The sequence below is a fragment of the Diceros bicornis genome, chromosome 17 (genome assembly GCF_020826845.1).
Source record: "Diceros bicornis minor isolate mBicDic1 chromosome 17, mDicBic1.mat.cur, whole genome shotgun sequence".
NCBI lineage: Eukaryota > Metazoa > Chordata > Mammalia > Perissodactyla > Rhinocerotidae > Diceros > Diceros bicornis.
Genome location: NC_080756.1, coordinates 3,877,189 through 3,893,808, shown reverse-complemented (window position 1 = coordinate 3,893,808; position 16,620 = coordinate 3,877,189). Strand labels below are relative to the sequence as shown.

Sequence of the window (16,620 nt, the reverse complement as noted above, 5' to 3'; positions counted from 1 at the left end):
CTCATGCCATCCACTAGCAGCCTGCAGGCTTTTTAAAGGCAGGAATCATATTTTATTCATCTTTATTTTCCCTGTAGAAGCTTTGCGTACAATCTGAACTCAGTATTTGTATATGTTTGTATATATGTATTTATTCTTCCCTCATCCTGTTCTCAAAAGGATTTGCAGTCACTCAATAAACATTTGTTGAAATAACTAACAAAACTGTTGCTTTTATGCTTACATCCCAACCATCTCCAATTTCCTTACTCCTTCCTACAATAACAGTCCTCTAATGCTGTTAAATACTTATTCATTATAATATTTCAAATCAAATGAACCTAAAAGCAGTTTTAGTTCCCAATCTTTTTTCTCTACTTCTCCTTTCTGAACCATCTATACCAGGAGTTTGCAACCTCAGCACTACTGACATGTGGACCAGATAATTCTTTGTTGGAGAGTGGGGGGAGGGTTTGTCCTATGCACGGTAGGACGTTTCACAGCATCTCTGGCCACTACTCATAGATGCAGTAGCATGCCCAGTTGTGACAAGCAAAAATGTCTCTAGATATTGCCAAATATTCCTTGGGGGGTTGGGAATTGCCTGTGGTTAAGAACCAGTACCATCATATAGAAATATAACAAAAGTTACAAATGCAAGCTACATGTATAATTTTAAATATTCCAGGAGCTCCATTAAAAAATAAAAAGGAACAGATTAAATTAGTTTGAATGTATTTTATTTAACCCAATATATTCAAAATATTATCATTTCAACATGTAATCAATATAAAAAAGTTACTGAAATATGCAATGTTCTTTTTTCTTACTGGTCTTGGAAATCCAGTTTGTATTGTATGCTGACAGCACATATTAGTTCTTTTTTTTGTGTGTGAGAAAGATCAGCCCTGAGCTAACATCCGTGCTAATCCTCCTCTTTTTGCTGAGGAAGACCAGCTCTGAGCTCACATCTATTGCCAATCCTCCTCCTTTTTTTCCCCCAAAGCCCCGGTAGATAGTTGTATGTCATAGTTGCACATCCTTCCAGTTGCTGTATGTGGGACGCGGCCTCAGCATGGCTGGAGAGGCAGTGCGTCGGTGCGCGCCCGGGATCTGAACCCGGGCCGCCAGCAGCGGAGAGTGCACACTTAACCGCTAAGCCACGGGGCCAGCCCCACATATTAGTTCTGACTAGTCACATTTCATTTACTTCATAGCCATACGTGACCAGTGACCACTGTGTTGGACGGCTCAGATCTAGACAGTTTTCCCTAGGCTGAGAACTCATTTTTCAAGAAGAATAAAGAATTCTTCTCTTTTCTTGCCTCCTAATTATTCATAGCTATAATCAAATATAGCAAGGTTCAGGATCAGTCATAAACTCAGAAAATTTCAGAGGAGATGGATGATGGGGGATGTGGAATAGGAAAGGAGATATGAAAAAAATAAAAGGAAAATCAGAAATGGCTGTGAGAGAATTCTTCTACTGCACTAGCTCAGTGCATTTGATCCCTAGGTCATATAGAGATGCCAGTTTTTACTTGCCTTCCAAACCCAAAATTCCCAGCCCAGAAATAATATCTATATTATTACATAACATATATCTGTACCTACACAAGGTGCTCTCACAGCATGCACGAAAACCTGTTCATCAAGTATTGGTCTCTCTCGTTGCCCCTGGGTCATACATTACAGAGGTGGGAGAGAAACTGCTTCCAGATCTTCTCATTCCAATCCCTTCACTCTACGAATGAAGAAACGAGGGTCTAGACCAGACTAGATTGGCCTGACATCTCAGAGCCCATGAACAGGAGTCTAGGCCAGAATCCAAGTTCCGAGTCCCGGCTTCTAGCCCTCCCCACCCCTTCCCGGCTGTGCAATTTCCCGTGAGTAACTTCCCCTCTTGGACCACTGGTTTCTTCACATCTACAACAGAAACAATGATATTTATGCTGCACGTTTTTGTGAGAATTACCTCAAATGAATGAACATATGTGAAAATATCAGGCACAGTGTTCCTGTGATCCTAAATGTTTGCTGTATGGGAAAAGGGCAGCACATAATAGAATCAGAAGGTAAGAAGCAACCTGGAGATTTATTTGAATCCATTCTTACCCTTCAGGAGTATTATGCCTAATCTGTCAAGATTGATGAAAATTTAAATTGCTATTTGAAAGCTTTAAAGAAAAGACTGTAAGACCTCCCTCATCATTACATGCCAATAAGGGACAAGTCTTATCCAAAAGTTTTCTTATAGGTCTACATTTTTCAGCTAACGTTTCAAGAACCAAAAAAAGAGCTTAATTATTAGCTTCAATACACCTGGGCAAACAGAACCTGCCAGAGGACACAGCAATCCTCGAGGCAGAACTCCCTCCTACTAACCAGGTGAGGGTCACAGCCTGGGTCCTGCTCTGAAACTGACCTGGAACAGGATTAATTTCTATTGCCTAAATGTTCCACCTTTATTGGTTTGGCTAATAGGAAGGCTTACTGTGCTGGTAACATAAAAGCAATATTACCAAATTTCCTCTCCCTCAAGAGAAACATAGACTCCATCACTCATGGAAAATAGAGCTTGCCATCGCTCTCCACGTGATAACCCCATGGCTCCTTCAAATACCTGAAAAGCATTATTAAATTATTCCTCGGCCTTCTTTCCTTGAAAATTTTCGAGATTAACTTTCTGGGTTCTGCAGAAAGGTGGGCCCTTTAATAACACCTTGTACCAGCATTCTGTTGTATTTTGGTCCAATCTGAATTCAGGTGCAGTCTTCCTCTGGGTAAAATGAAAGAAAACCACTTTCTCCCTCCATGCAGTTCCATAAAGCTCTGGTTTCCCGCAGGCTCTTTTATCTAAGGACATCTCTTTGAATTAGATACTTCCTGCCTAAGCGGCCCTCGCAGGGCGTCCATGGAGGGCGTGCAGCTTGGAATTCAGGCCCCGGAGTTAGGGAACAAAGTCTGGTTCTGCCTGTCCTTCAGGACACAATGAGACAGCCAGCTGTTTGCTTAGACATTTGTCTGAGTAGTATTTTATCGGGCTATTAATAGTTTTAATGTCGTAATTAGATGTGCAAATGTACCCTGAGGTATGTTTGGATGGGAACATCATACAAATCAGAATTGACAATGATGAACACAGCTGCATTGCTGCCAGTGATTAGGCATTTAAATAAGTGCTTGTGGTATGTTTGCTGGAAAATGTGATCCCGTGGAGTGGAAGGGTTAGCAATGACGTGAGGCTGCCAAGGGGACATCAAAAAATATCATAAAAACAAGAGAGAAGAAACAAATTGGATTCCACTTGGAAACTGGAAACTAACTTCCCTAACCACCCTCTCTAAAAGAGCTCACTCCTCTCACCCTGACATATTAGATATCCAAATAGATCTTTTAACTTGTGCTATCCCTCCCTTCTCAGTAGAACGTAAGTTCTAAGAGAGCGGGGACAATGTTATAGCCTCAACTCTAGAACAGTGCCCACTGTCTCCACATACTAGATTCTCAAAAACTATTCACTGAAGAAATAAATGGATAAAAATAAATGAATTACAATATACACTAAGAAAAGGTGGTGTAAATATGACTTTTCTTCACGTACAATTTTCATTAAAATCATTTAATATTTAAATAATTATGGATGACATAAAATTCAACCCCAGCTTTCACCATTGGAACTGGAGGCTTGGGTTGGCTCAGTGACTTGTCCAAAGGCTTATAATTAATTATCCTGGACTCAGACAGAAAATGTAGATGCTAACTTTGTATTTCATTATACTTTTTCCTTCTGTCAGAGTAACCATCACAGAATAGATCAGTGTGCGCTCCTACTTACCTTACATTCTACTACGTGACTAGAGTCATAATAATAGAGATTAAAGATGTCAGCACCCTTGTACCTTCACAGCACTCTCAGTTGTGGCATCATAATCAAATCTCTTCCATAAACTGCTGCCTCTAAAATCCTCCCTTCCTCTGCAGCTCCAAATTACTAAACCTTCCAGTCCACGGCTTCCAAGATCATGTCTACTTATCACTTCAACTCTCGAAGCCTTAACTTCTCTCAACAAGGTTTCCAAGATGTCTCCCTACCACCTCCTGCCCCCTTCTTCTTTTAAATTTCACAAAAATATGAATCCAAAGATGTAAACACGCTAATTAATCACTATATCTATTTCTGGAAGCATTAAAACCCTGCAGAGTCTTTGACAAGTGTGTACGCCAGTACGGTCTGGGGGATACTCGCACGTAGTTAAATACCGCACCAATGTTCTATGAATAAGAATAAAATACTCTAGGGGGCCAGCCCGGTGGTGTAGTGCTTAAGTTAGCATGCTGCACGTTGGCGGCCGGGGGTTCACAAGTTCAGATCCCAGGCACAGACCCACGCACTGCTGATCAAGCCGTGCTGTGGCAGGCATCTCATATAAAGTAGAGGAAGATGGGCACAGATGTTAGCCCAGGGCAATCTTCCTCAAAAAGAGGAAGACTGGCAATGGATGTTAGCTCAGCGCCAGTCTTCCTCACACAAAAAAAAGAATAAAATACTCTAACACTAATGTTCTACTAACATCATGTAATCTTCCTTTGGAGATTCAGAAGCCAATTCTTGTAGTGCCTGGAGGGCATTATTTGAACATGGATTCTCTCTATACATCATTTTAGAAAGAAAATATGATTATTTAAGCTCTTGGATTCTAAATAAATGGAGCTTTATAGCATTCTGACAAAGAGGAATTATGTTGCTCATTTGCAGCAAAAGCAGGCATAAAGAAAATGAGCTATATTTGAAGCAAAAACAGTTAAATGAGATATTTACCACTTCTTTACGTGTAAAAGACTACATCTAGGTCATAAATCATTAAAGTATAATCGCATTTATCATGGGTTATGACCAGAAAAGTTTACTCAACCTTTCGTTCTTAAGCAGAATGTTAAGGTTATGAATTTTATTTCCATATTATATTTCAGTCTATCCATGGGACATTATCCTACACTGCAGCATGTTTGATCTAGATTGCTAATTATTAACAGGTTTTAACCCGACAGGTTTTTCTTTAAATAACTTTTCAATAGAGGAGAATTTAGTATGAGTACAGCTCCTTTAAACGAGGCACTATCCTAAACATACAGAAATTGGCAAAAGCTGTTCATCAACTTTAAATATTCCAGTTGATGACAAACATAAACTCATCAACACAATTCCCATCGGCCATCTTGTACCTGTTGTTGTTGTCTGACCACCCCACACTGTATGCAGCTAATGAAGAATTAACTATGACTTTTAAAAAAATCCTATATTGGGGCCGGCCAGCTGGCGCAAGTGGTTAAGTGTGCATGCTCTGCTGCGGCGGCCCGGCGTTCGCCAGTTCGGATCCTAGGTGCGCACCGACGCACCGCTTGTCAAGCCATGCTGTGGTGGCGTCCCATATAAAGTGGAGGAAGATGGGCATGGATGTTAGCCGAGGACCAGTCTTCTTCAGCAAAAAGAGGAGGATTGGCAGATGTTAGCTCAGGGCCAATCTTCCTCACCAAAAACAAAAAAAAATCTTATACTGTCATTAAAAGTACAAGGACTTCAACGAAGGCTAGCAACAGAGAAAGGGAAGAAATGGAGCAGAGGCACTGACAGAAACAGAAGTAAGGTCATGGGGAGAGGATTCTGAAGGTTTCCAGACCATTCTTGTGACCCAGCTCCCTTCCCACCTTCACATTCCACGAAACATCTCTGAATCCTTATAATGAATTCCCTATCTCTTAAACTTTATTCCAATAAGTGTCTGTGGCTTGGAATAAACATCTTTAACTATTAAAAGAGTATACTCTCTCTAGAGTTTCACAATGTACATTAATATAAAAGCATCAGAGAACTCCCCGGTATTTTTGAAACTTAGTTCACCAGAACTTTTTTTTCATAACATCTACCAACAGCCTCTGAGTTAGTGCTCCACAGAGCCCACTGTAAAAAACAGTGATGTATATACATTAGCATAAACTTACACAATGTGTTTTTTCAACCAAGGCATTTCAAATTGAACCTCGAAATATGGTTGTGAAGGGGAAGGTCTAAGGAAGAACTCCCAGAAATAATATCACAAAGCATCTCTCCATTCCATTAGCAAAAGCAGATTCTGTACAAATCAAAAGGGCATTTTCCTCCTCAGAATTAGTTCAACTGTCACAAATACACATTTTATCTTAAATGATCCAGTATTGACTTTCATAAATACGATCAATCAATGCTTTAATGTAGCATGACTCTGCACTCGCTACAAATCAATACCACATACATACACATCCTGCAGTCCTAGGCAGGGCCTTAAATGCACCACAGCAGTGTGATAAAGTCAACCCAAATCTCCTAAATATGTAACAAGAAAAAGCCACAAATCACGTACCCACACATATATACTCTTAGCCCTTACTCCCAAAGCAATTTTACAATGAAAAATAGAGGTCCCGAAAACTGAAAGTTATAAACAATCTTACTGAAAATCAGGAGTTAGACAAGATTTATACTTGGGTCAGGTGGAATGTTATATTTTTAACTGTTTGGGAAGTTCTCCAAAGCACAACTGGTAAATACACCATCGGAATCCAATTACTGCTTAAACACTGTGCTTATTCTCAGACATCTGGGAAACAAGTTTAGATAAAAGGAAACAGGCCCTGGGTTGTTTTTAATGCCACATTCTACCAGATATGGGCACAAAAAATAAATTCTAAATAGTGACTCCTCCATTATAAATCTATAAAATGAAAATAAATTTGTCTCAGACAGGATGAAAGGCAGTCGGGCTAGCCGCACGGTCAGTCTGATCTGAGTTCTAACGCTGGAAACGAATTCTGCACAGCTGGGCTCTCTAACTCTGTTTAAACGACAGCCAACATGGGCGCCAGTCAAAAGTCAGTTCAGGCCAACAGCTCCGTTTCCAAGAAAGCCCTGCCACTCTGGTTCTGTACCAAGAGGAGGAATTCAGAGTCTCATAAAAGGGACGACTGTTTCATAAAGATATCTATCCAGAACCCTAGGAGTGTCAAACATCACGGAGAAACTTCTTTCTAGATAAATGAAGGCTTATTCCTTTAAGCACTAAGACGTCTTATCAATTTTCCACAGGATCCTTCTAGAATATACTGCACACTTCTAGGCCTAAACTAAGTGGTCAAAACCTGATCTGAATTCCTGGCGACACATTATTAATGACAATTACTATATTGTGTCAAATGGTCTTTGGTGGAAAGAATGTTTTAGTTTATGCTAAATGGACCCTGGTTGTGGTATAGTTCAGGTTCGTATTTGCTTTTATTAAGCTTTTCTCTTCCGTGCAGTTTAGTCAACCAGCTGTTACTTCCTACTGCTGTCAAGCTGTTGGCCCACTGTAAAGCCTCTCCTCCCTCCCCCTTTCTAACCCACAGCCTCTGGCGCTGCTCTGACCTTAGAGAGCAGTGTTTCAGGCAGACCAGACAGGCAGATGCAAGGCCTAGGCTACAATCCACGAATTTTATGGCATCTACGGGTCTTTTTCCCATACTCTCTGGTTATTAGCCAAATTCCAGATAATCGTGGGGTAATTACAGCCCAGGTAGACTCTATCCTGCCCGCCTCCAGGACGGTGTAATGCATGAGCTCCAGGAGCTCACGGCCAGGCCCTACTCCAGCAAGCTGAAATAATACTTAACTCAACACAAGTAGAGAAAGCATGTTCAAGTGATCTTCCTGAGCCCTGCCCGAGAACCCTCCCCAGAAAGACATCAATCACTATTGCGATCACTATCATGGAAGCAAGTCACAATCCCAGTAAGTACAGAGAGTTCTTGGGAACTGAGCTTAGATGTCTCTTCACAGCAGCCCCAACAGTTCTCAGCCCATCTGCCATCTTCATGTTTAAATAGAGAGGTAAGGGGGCTGGCCCCGTGGCTTGGCGGTTAGGTGCGCATGCTCCGCTGCTGGCGGCCCGGGATCGGATCCTGGGTGCGCACCGACGCACCGCTTCCCCGGCCGTGCTGAGGCCGCGTCCCACACACAGTAACTAGAAGGATGTGCAGCTATGACATACAACTATCTACTGGGGCTTTGGGGGAAAAAAAGGAGGAGGATTGGCAATAGATGTTAGCTCAGAGCCAGTCTTCCTCAGCAAAAAGAGGAGGATTAGCATGGATGTTAGCTCAGGGCTGATCTTCCTCACAAAAAAAATTAAATAAATAAATAAATAAATAAATAGAGAGGGAAGAAACATAAATTCCAGCTCAACCAGTTACTACCTGTGCGACCTTGAGCAGTGAGGTATCCACTTCATCCCTAAGGGTTCCTCAACTGGGGATGGAGACGCCCAATGGATAGAGTAGTAAGAGACCTGAATGAGATAACGCTCAGAAAGAACTGGCACTTCCAATATGCATATGTCCAATAAAGGTTGGTTACCATGATGGTTAATTTTATGTGTCAACTTGGCTGGGCCATGGTGCCCAGATATTTGGTCAAACATCATCCTGGATGTTTCTATGAAGGTATTTTTTGGCTGAAAAAACATTTAAATTGGTGGACTTTGAGTAAAGCAGATTGCCCTCCATAATGTGGGTGGGCCTTATTCCATCAGCTGAAGGCCTTAACAGAACAAAGACTGACCTCCCCCAGCAAGAGGAATTCTGCCAGCAAACCACCTTGGGACTCAAACTGCAGCTCTTCCCCAAGTCTCTAGCCTGCCAGCCTATGCCATCAGACTGGACTCACCAAGCCTCCAAAACCATATGACCCAATTCCTTAAAATATATCCATACCTCTTCTCCTCTGTCTCTCGTTCTCTCTCTCTTTCTGCGCCCCCCCATACACCCATGGAGAATCCTGACTAATACAGTTACTATTATAATTATTCATAATCATCATCATCATCATACTATTAAACCAAATACACTGGTTGTCCTCTAATTTCAACTACAAAGGAGATGGGAAGAAAAGCAAAACTTCCTCAAATGTCTTCAAATCAAAAAAGGACTAGATAATCCTCAGCAAAACCAGATATCTAAGGAACTGTCCCAAAGTAGTTCACCTAGCGTACAAGAATGTCTCAGTATCTAAACATCACTTTGGACTCATTCCTAGGTATTGCAAATAAATTTAATAACTTTAATATTTCTCTTTTTTATAAGAAATTTTAAGGAAGAAAAGACAAAGTAAAAGGAGATCTGCAATTAGTAAATTAATTGTTTTATAAGTTTTACTGCTGTATCTGTGTTACACTGTAAGCTCCTTAAGAGCACATACAGTGTTTATGCTGTTACTTTCTAACAAAACCTATCGTAATGTTAACAACACGATTATTCGTTTATTGCCTACTGATTTTGTAGGCATATGCTTCTATGACCTAAGCGTGCTCATAAAACTATCGTGAAATGAAACCCATTTTCTATGAGAGATAATAAAATAAATCAGCTTCATGTCTTTGAAGTATGGAATTCCTCACAATCTCTTTTCATCTTTTTCTTTAGCAGAGGGTCAAAGGATATCCCCAAACCCTGTAATTTCATTCTATTTCAACTCACAGGATATAAATATCTTTATTTCTCTGCCAGGCATTTTATTTCTTTCCTTGTTCATGTCTCATAGCCTGGGTGTCCTAAATTTCCAGTCTCCTACCTGGTTTTCGACTTTAAATATCTTACCCCTCTAATCGTCAGAAACACAACTCTGTGAGAAGGCCAGCTGCAAGAGGATGGGAGGCCAGGACTGAGGACACCAGTGGTGAGAACGACCAGGATGGCCCCAGGTTGGAAGACTGAAGGGACAGTACTGATGGGCAGGGGCGTGTCATGACTGAGTCGTGAGAGGATGACTGAAGTCAGAGCAATGGGAACTGGACAGAGGGAAGCAGAAAGGCTCAGACTCTAAGGACGAGTTAGAAGGAAGGGGTCAGCGTCCAGAGGAATGAGCTGTACAGGAGTAGAATACATCTTTTAGGCGAGCTGCAGGGAAACAGAGAAGAGCCTCACGTGGGACAAATGGACTTGTCCGCACGACAGCACAATTTGGAATGACAAAGGATCCCAGGGTAGGGCCATCTGCCTGCTGTCTTGGCTTTAAACGGCCTCACCAGGGTGGGCAGATAAAGGCTAGCAGGTGCGTGCGGCTCACTGACAGAGGCCGAGGCCGGCTCTGTGCGTGCCAGTGAGCGCGGCCGAGGCGGAGGTCCTCGGGGAGCCGTGCAGCTCCACCGCCGTCGCTGACACAGCTGAGACTTCCTTTGCTTTTCATCCTCTAAAGAGCCGCAAATTAAGTATTCATCTTTATTACACAGAATTATCTTCTGGAGTCTGCTGTTGGAGGAACGGCTAAACTCAGGAAAAAGCCCCAAGTCTGCTATGAGAACTTGGGAAGAATCTGAAAATCTTCCCACCCTCACTAAAACTGTAATTGTCCAGTCTCCAAATATCTTCTTTCTTCTCAGAGAACAAGACAGTGATCCCAAGGTCTTACTCAAAAGCAAAACATATCAGCCCCTCTTAAAGATACAACTAAAAGTCCTGAGGCATAAAGTGAACGGTTTTTGTTGTTGTTTACTCAAAGATCAAAAAAGAAGGATTAGCCCAGAGGAAAAGAGAGAAGCAGGAGGCCTCTGGCTGCCATCACACAGCTTTTCTTTCATGCACCCCATTTTCACAGCTGGGGCATCACCTTCTCCCTCTCCCACCCTTCTCCCAACACCAAGAACCATGGTGCTCTCTCCCTACTCAGCACCACAGTATTTAGGGCCCAACAGTGACCCCATCACCCAGAAAAGAGTTCACAGACTCACTCACCCATTACTGTAAGGCTGAGCACGTTGTTACTTAGTTACGCCTGCCATATCTGCATTTGCAGAAGACACGAAACTTGAAGTTAAAAAAAAAAGAATTTCTAATGTGGAATTTCAAACAGTGACTAGATAAAGAAGCTATTTGGAGGGAATTCAATGGCATTTCTCAGCATGAATTGAAACAACTTATTTAGGGCCCACACCACCCACAGGTAAGACTGACCCCGAGACAACCTTTTATAATAGAGCGATGAGTTTTAATCTTAAGATATTTGCCTATTAATTCTGAATATTCAACTCTAAAAGAACTAGAAAAACACACTAATGCTTACAGAAAAGCACCTGGTGCTTCCAATTTTTCCCAAGAGCTACTTCTATCAGTTTGTTGCTGGGGGGTGGGGGGGGCGTGTGGGCGCATTTCTTCCACCAGTTAAGTATCTTTGCAGAAGGAAATCATGTCACATTCTCCTCAGGAATTTAATCCAAGAATTTTTTCTTCCAAATTTCACATGCAAATTGCTCCCATCTTGAGAGAATTAGGATTTGTAGATACTAAAGAAGTAAATAAGAAATTAAGCTGCTTGGATTTACCACTTATCGATCTGGTATTATTCCCTGGGGAAACCACTCAACCATTTTCTTGCTCACATTCACCTTCTATAGAAAACTAAAGTGATTAAATGTTTTTTCATACAGATTTTTCTAAGTGGCTGTACATTTCTCTTGAAAATCTTTGAAATAAAAGCTACTGTGAAAATCTACTACAACTGTAGTCATAATCATAATTACTGTAAAATTCCCGTGGATTCCCAGGATGTCTTATGTATCACAATTGCTCTTTATCTCATTCTGCGGAGTTCAAGCTGACACCAGCTACTTCTAACTCTCTTCTAGTGCCTGTCATAATGTTTCTGTTTTAGAGTTTAAACAGATTCTAAACCAGAGTCATGTAATATACTATTCTATTAAAACAACACTCAAAAAAGTCTACAACAAAATCCATGCCCTGAAGATACTGTTTTCAAACACCTTCTGCATTGCACGAATCCAGCAGATGAGACTGAGTCGACCAGCAGCATCATAATTCTGAATGCTTCCTAGGCACTAAGAGTTTCACGAATGTTAGTTCACTTAACCCTCACACCATCCAGATGAGGAAGGGATGGTGATGATCCCATTTTCACCATGAGCAAACTAGGCACAGAGGCATTAAAAGACCTGTGGAAGGTCATACGGCTAATAAATGGCAGAGCCAGGATGTGAGTGACAGCAGGCCATCTGCAGGGTCTGCGCTCTCAACCCTCCTTAGCTCTGCCGATGAAGATGAGACACAGCAAGGAGACAGGATTTAAAATCACCTTGTTTAGAAACAAAGTCAAGATGTATCTACCTACACTGGGAAGAGTGGGCCATTGTATTCTCAGACTTTTCTTGTCTTTAAATTAATTAGCAAGCAAAATATGATTCAGTGTCGGGGAGAGAGAGATAGGGACAGACATAGGGAGAGGGAGGGAGAAAGAGACAGAGAAAACAAGAGATCCTACATCACCTTTGCCTGGTTTTAAGGAAGCAGGAAAATCCTGATGGCTCTACCACTTAGAGCCCAGATAAATCCACAGGAAACGCTATATTTCTTGAGGAAATTTTCCTCCTGCTGATTGCTCTTCCAAACCCACAGGGCCTCTGTCAGAGGGTGAGCTTCCCTGTAAGGCCCCTTACCAACGCCGTGTCCTTCTGGTTTAGTTCCCTGAGGGGACGGGGGTCACCGCACACTGCCTGGCTCTGGGTCCGGGGGGAAACGCTACCCCGGGAGTGGATGGCCAGTGAGCCAGCGCCACACCTGCTCAGGGAATTCTGAGCGCTGAGGACGCATCTCAGGTTCACCTCACAGTGTGGCTACACTAAGAAAAGACGACGCCGGTGGCGGCCACGGGCGGGCCGCACCACGGTTAACCTCACACGGGCTGCGCGCTTTGTCCACGGTCACCAACCCCGGTCGGTCACCCGCCGGAGACGCGCCGGGCTGCCAGCGCCGCGACCACAGCAGGCCAGCGGTCAGCCGGGCGCCAGCGGGAGGGAGCGAGCGTGCTCGCCCCGCCGGGCCCGGGGAGGCGACTGCACACACGACCGTGCCCACCCTGGAGGCCACCGCGGAGGCACGAAGGCCGCTTCACGCCGCGCTTAGGGGGAAGAGCGTCCACAGAGGGGAAACGGAGGCAGAGGGCCAGCGGCCTCCTCATTTTCCAACAACACCGGGGAGAAAACCCCCTGCGCCCTCTGCAGCTGACCTCCACTCCCAACTGAGTTCAGCCTCCACGGCACAGCCAGTCACTTCTCCCCGCCTGCCCAGCGCAGCGGTGCGGCGCACGGAGCAGGGGCCCTGCAGACGGGGCCCCACCCTCGGCCGGCGCCGACCCCGGCGAAACCCACGCCCCCACGACGGACCCTCACGTCAGATCGCAGCCCCCATGGCTCTGGTTCCCAGGGCCTCTGTCTACCAAGATGCTGAACAGCCCTTCAGTTCTCCAGCCGGGCTTTTCGCTTTGCTAGTAACTCCATCATGACTGAACTGCACGCTAATTTTAATCATTTTGAGCCCTGAATTTTAAATCTAAGGGTACGTTTATACAGAACATCATAAACTCTAACACCACCAAAATACAGAATTTCCTGACCTATGTTCAACATTGTTACTGAACTGTCAAAGTTTTTTTTTTTTTTTTTTTTGAGGGAGATCAGCCCCGAGCTAACATTCGTGCTAATCTTCCTCTTTTTGCTGAGGAAGACCGGCTCTGAGCTAACATCTATTGCCAATCCTCCTCCTTTTTTCCCCCAAAGCCCCAGTGGATAGTTGTATGTCACAGCTGCACATTCTTCTAGTTGCTGTATGTGGGACGCGGCCTCAGCATGGCCGGAGAAGCGGTGCGTCGGTGCGCCCGGGATCCGAACTCACGCCGCCAGTAGCAGAGCGCATGCACTTAACCGCTAAGCCACAGGGCTGGCCCTGCTCTTTCAAAATTTTAAACTAAACGTAAAATATCTTCATTTTTAATTCAAACCAATTTTCAAATACAAAGTATAAAAACAATTTCTAAACTTAAAGGAATCTACCTGAAACATTTCAAAACACAAACCAATTACACACAATAAATGTACACGTAAGCATGGAGCATAATTAAACTTTACTTAGTATCACAGGAGTGGGATTCTTCACTACAGGAAATGATGCTTGAGTGGAAATTTAAATTCCCTCATCTTACTTTAAAAGAGAAAAAGGAAAAAACACACCATTATCCTAAATAGTCTTTTTCAGAATTGTAATTATATCATTGCACTCTTTATGGCATGTAAAATAAGAAGACTAAAGAATTACTAGGCTGTTAAATTTGCATTTACCTAATCAACTTGACATTGTGGTAGACTTTTGATCTGTTCAAGTTTTTATCTGTTCAATACACAATTACCATTTACTACACAAGTGTTGTAATGAAAGTAGCATCTTAAAGGCTTTAAACATACCAGTAAAACCAAAGCTGTTGGAGGAGCTCAATAAAATCACAATTCTGGTAGTTTTAATTAGATCTATTAAATTCCCATCATTGCTCGGACATAAGTTCCTATTTTCCTATTTAAAGAGAATATTGCAAACATATAATAAATAATCACAGTTTTATGTTTATTTTTCTAACTTAAGAAAGCAATGCATTTTTATTATAGAAAATGGTACATAGCAAAAAACATAAAAAAGAAAAAATTCATCCACAACCCAAGTGCAAGATAATTGTTAATATTTTCAAACACTTCCTTTCAGGCTTGTTTCTGCTTATTTTTCACACAGTTGAGGTCAATATATAGACAATTTAATATCCTACTTTTTATACCTAACATGTTAAAAGTTAGCATTTCCCATGTTATGCAAATCCTCTTTCTAAAAATCATTTGGGGAAGAGATTTTCTTCACGGTCATGTCCTCAGCACTGAAGCAATGCTTGGCACAGTAGAGGCAATCAATGGATATTTGTTGAATAAATTAATCAATAAATGATTTATCCTATCTTTTGTTACCCCATGACCATGGTGCCGCACAGTTTCAATTTTTCACTATTACGGGTAATGCACACATCTTAGTGCATAAAGATTTTTTCAGGATTTAGGATTATTTACTTGGGGTCAAATTCCAGAAGTTGACTTACTGGGTCAAGGTTTGTACAAACAATTTCAAGACTTTTGCTACCTATCATCAAATTGCTTTCTCCAAAATAGTACTGTTGGGGCCGGCCCCGTGGCTTAGCGGTTAAGTGCGCGCGCTCCGCTGCTGGCGGCCCAGGTTCGGATCCCGGGCGCGCACCGACGCACCGCTTCTCCGGCCATGCTGAGGCCGCGTCCCACGCGGCAACTAGAAGGATATGCAGCTATGACATACATCTATCTACTGGGGCTTTGGAGGGAAAAAATAAATAAATAAATAAAATCTTAAAAAAAAAAAATAGTACCCTTGGAGCACCTGTTTCAGCACTCTTTTGAAAAAGCTTTCCTGATCTCATGGGGAAAAAATGGTTTTACTTGCAAGTCTTTAATTACTAATATTGACTATTTCTCCAATGTATTAGACCTTTGTATTTCCTGTTCTCGGAGCCGTCTAGTATTTATTCATTCACTCTGGACTTCTTGCACCAACCTCCTCTTTATTATTCTTTTGGGGAAAAAAGTTGGTCCTGTTAACTCTTTCATATAAACTTCAAAATATTCTGTCATGTACATGTACAGACACACACACAAATACACACACAAATTTGTAAGACTTTAAAAATATTGTTGCTTATAACACTATATATATATATACATTGTAGAAAAATTAGCAAGTATAGATAAACAAAAAGAAAATGGAAGTCACAGACAAGCACTGTCCACATTTTAGTACATAGCTTTTCAAATTTTGCTCAATGCTATAATACCATTTCTAAAAGAACATTTGTGGGGTCATATGTGAATACCGTTTTGCATTATTTTTTACTTAACTCTGTTTCATAAACAACCTGCGTATCATCCAATACCCTTCCTAATATTTCTAACGCTAACAGGACACCATGGTAGAGAGGAGAATGGAGATGAGGGACATACAGAGACGAGGTCAAATCTCGCCTCCAAAACCCTAACTCTATTATAAGACTTAGCTTCTTGAAGCCCTTTGCTCATTGGTAAAATGAGGAAAATAATACCTATTTCAGACGGACTGCTGTTTAAATTAAATGAAATAATACAATTTATAAAGGAATTTAACAGTATGGTGATAATAGGTGCTTCATAACCATTTATCAAATTAATGAAGAACAGATGAAGAGATTATTTTGTTTTAATTTGCATTCTTTACTTTTTCTGTATACAGATTTCGGATTTGTATTTCTGTGTGTGTGTGTGTGTGTGTGTGTGTGTGACTTGTGCTTTGCCAACTCTTCACAACTTTGTCCTATTTCTACGGGGGTTATTTTTTTTTCCTTATTGCTTGGAATTCATTCACTCCTTCACTCATTCATTCATTCAAAGATAACTTACTAAAAGCTACCATGTGCTCATTTTATTAAGGATAGTAAACTTCTGTCTTCTATGTTGCAAACATTCTTTCTAGTTAACTGTTTGCCTTTTAATTGTGTTTATGGTATGTTTTAATGTAGAGAGATATTAAATTTCCATGCAACTTATTCTCTTTTCTATTTTTTGTAACATGCTCAGAAATTCCTTCTCTACCCTAAGGGGATCCTTTATTATTTGGAGTGGAAGGAGAATAAAGCCCTGTTAAATAAGCCTTAGGCCTGAAATAAAGAAAAAAACAATAACTGGCTTGATG

The 16,620-nt window shown here is 41.8% G+C and overlaps 1 protein-coding gene across 2 annotated transcripts in view; it reads right to left on the bottom strand.

Moving 5' to 3' along the window:
- GRIP1 (glutamate receptor interacting protein 1) overlaps positions 1-16,620 on the bottom strand; it is a 632,136-nt gene that overhangs the window by 596,662 nt on the left and 18,854 nt on the right. The gene's annotated exons all lie outside the window — the stretch shown is intronic.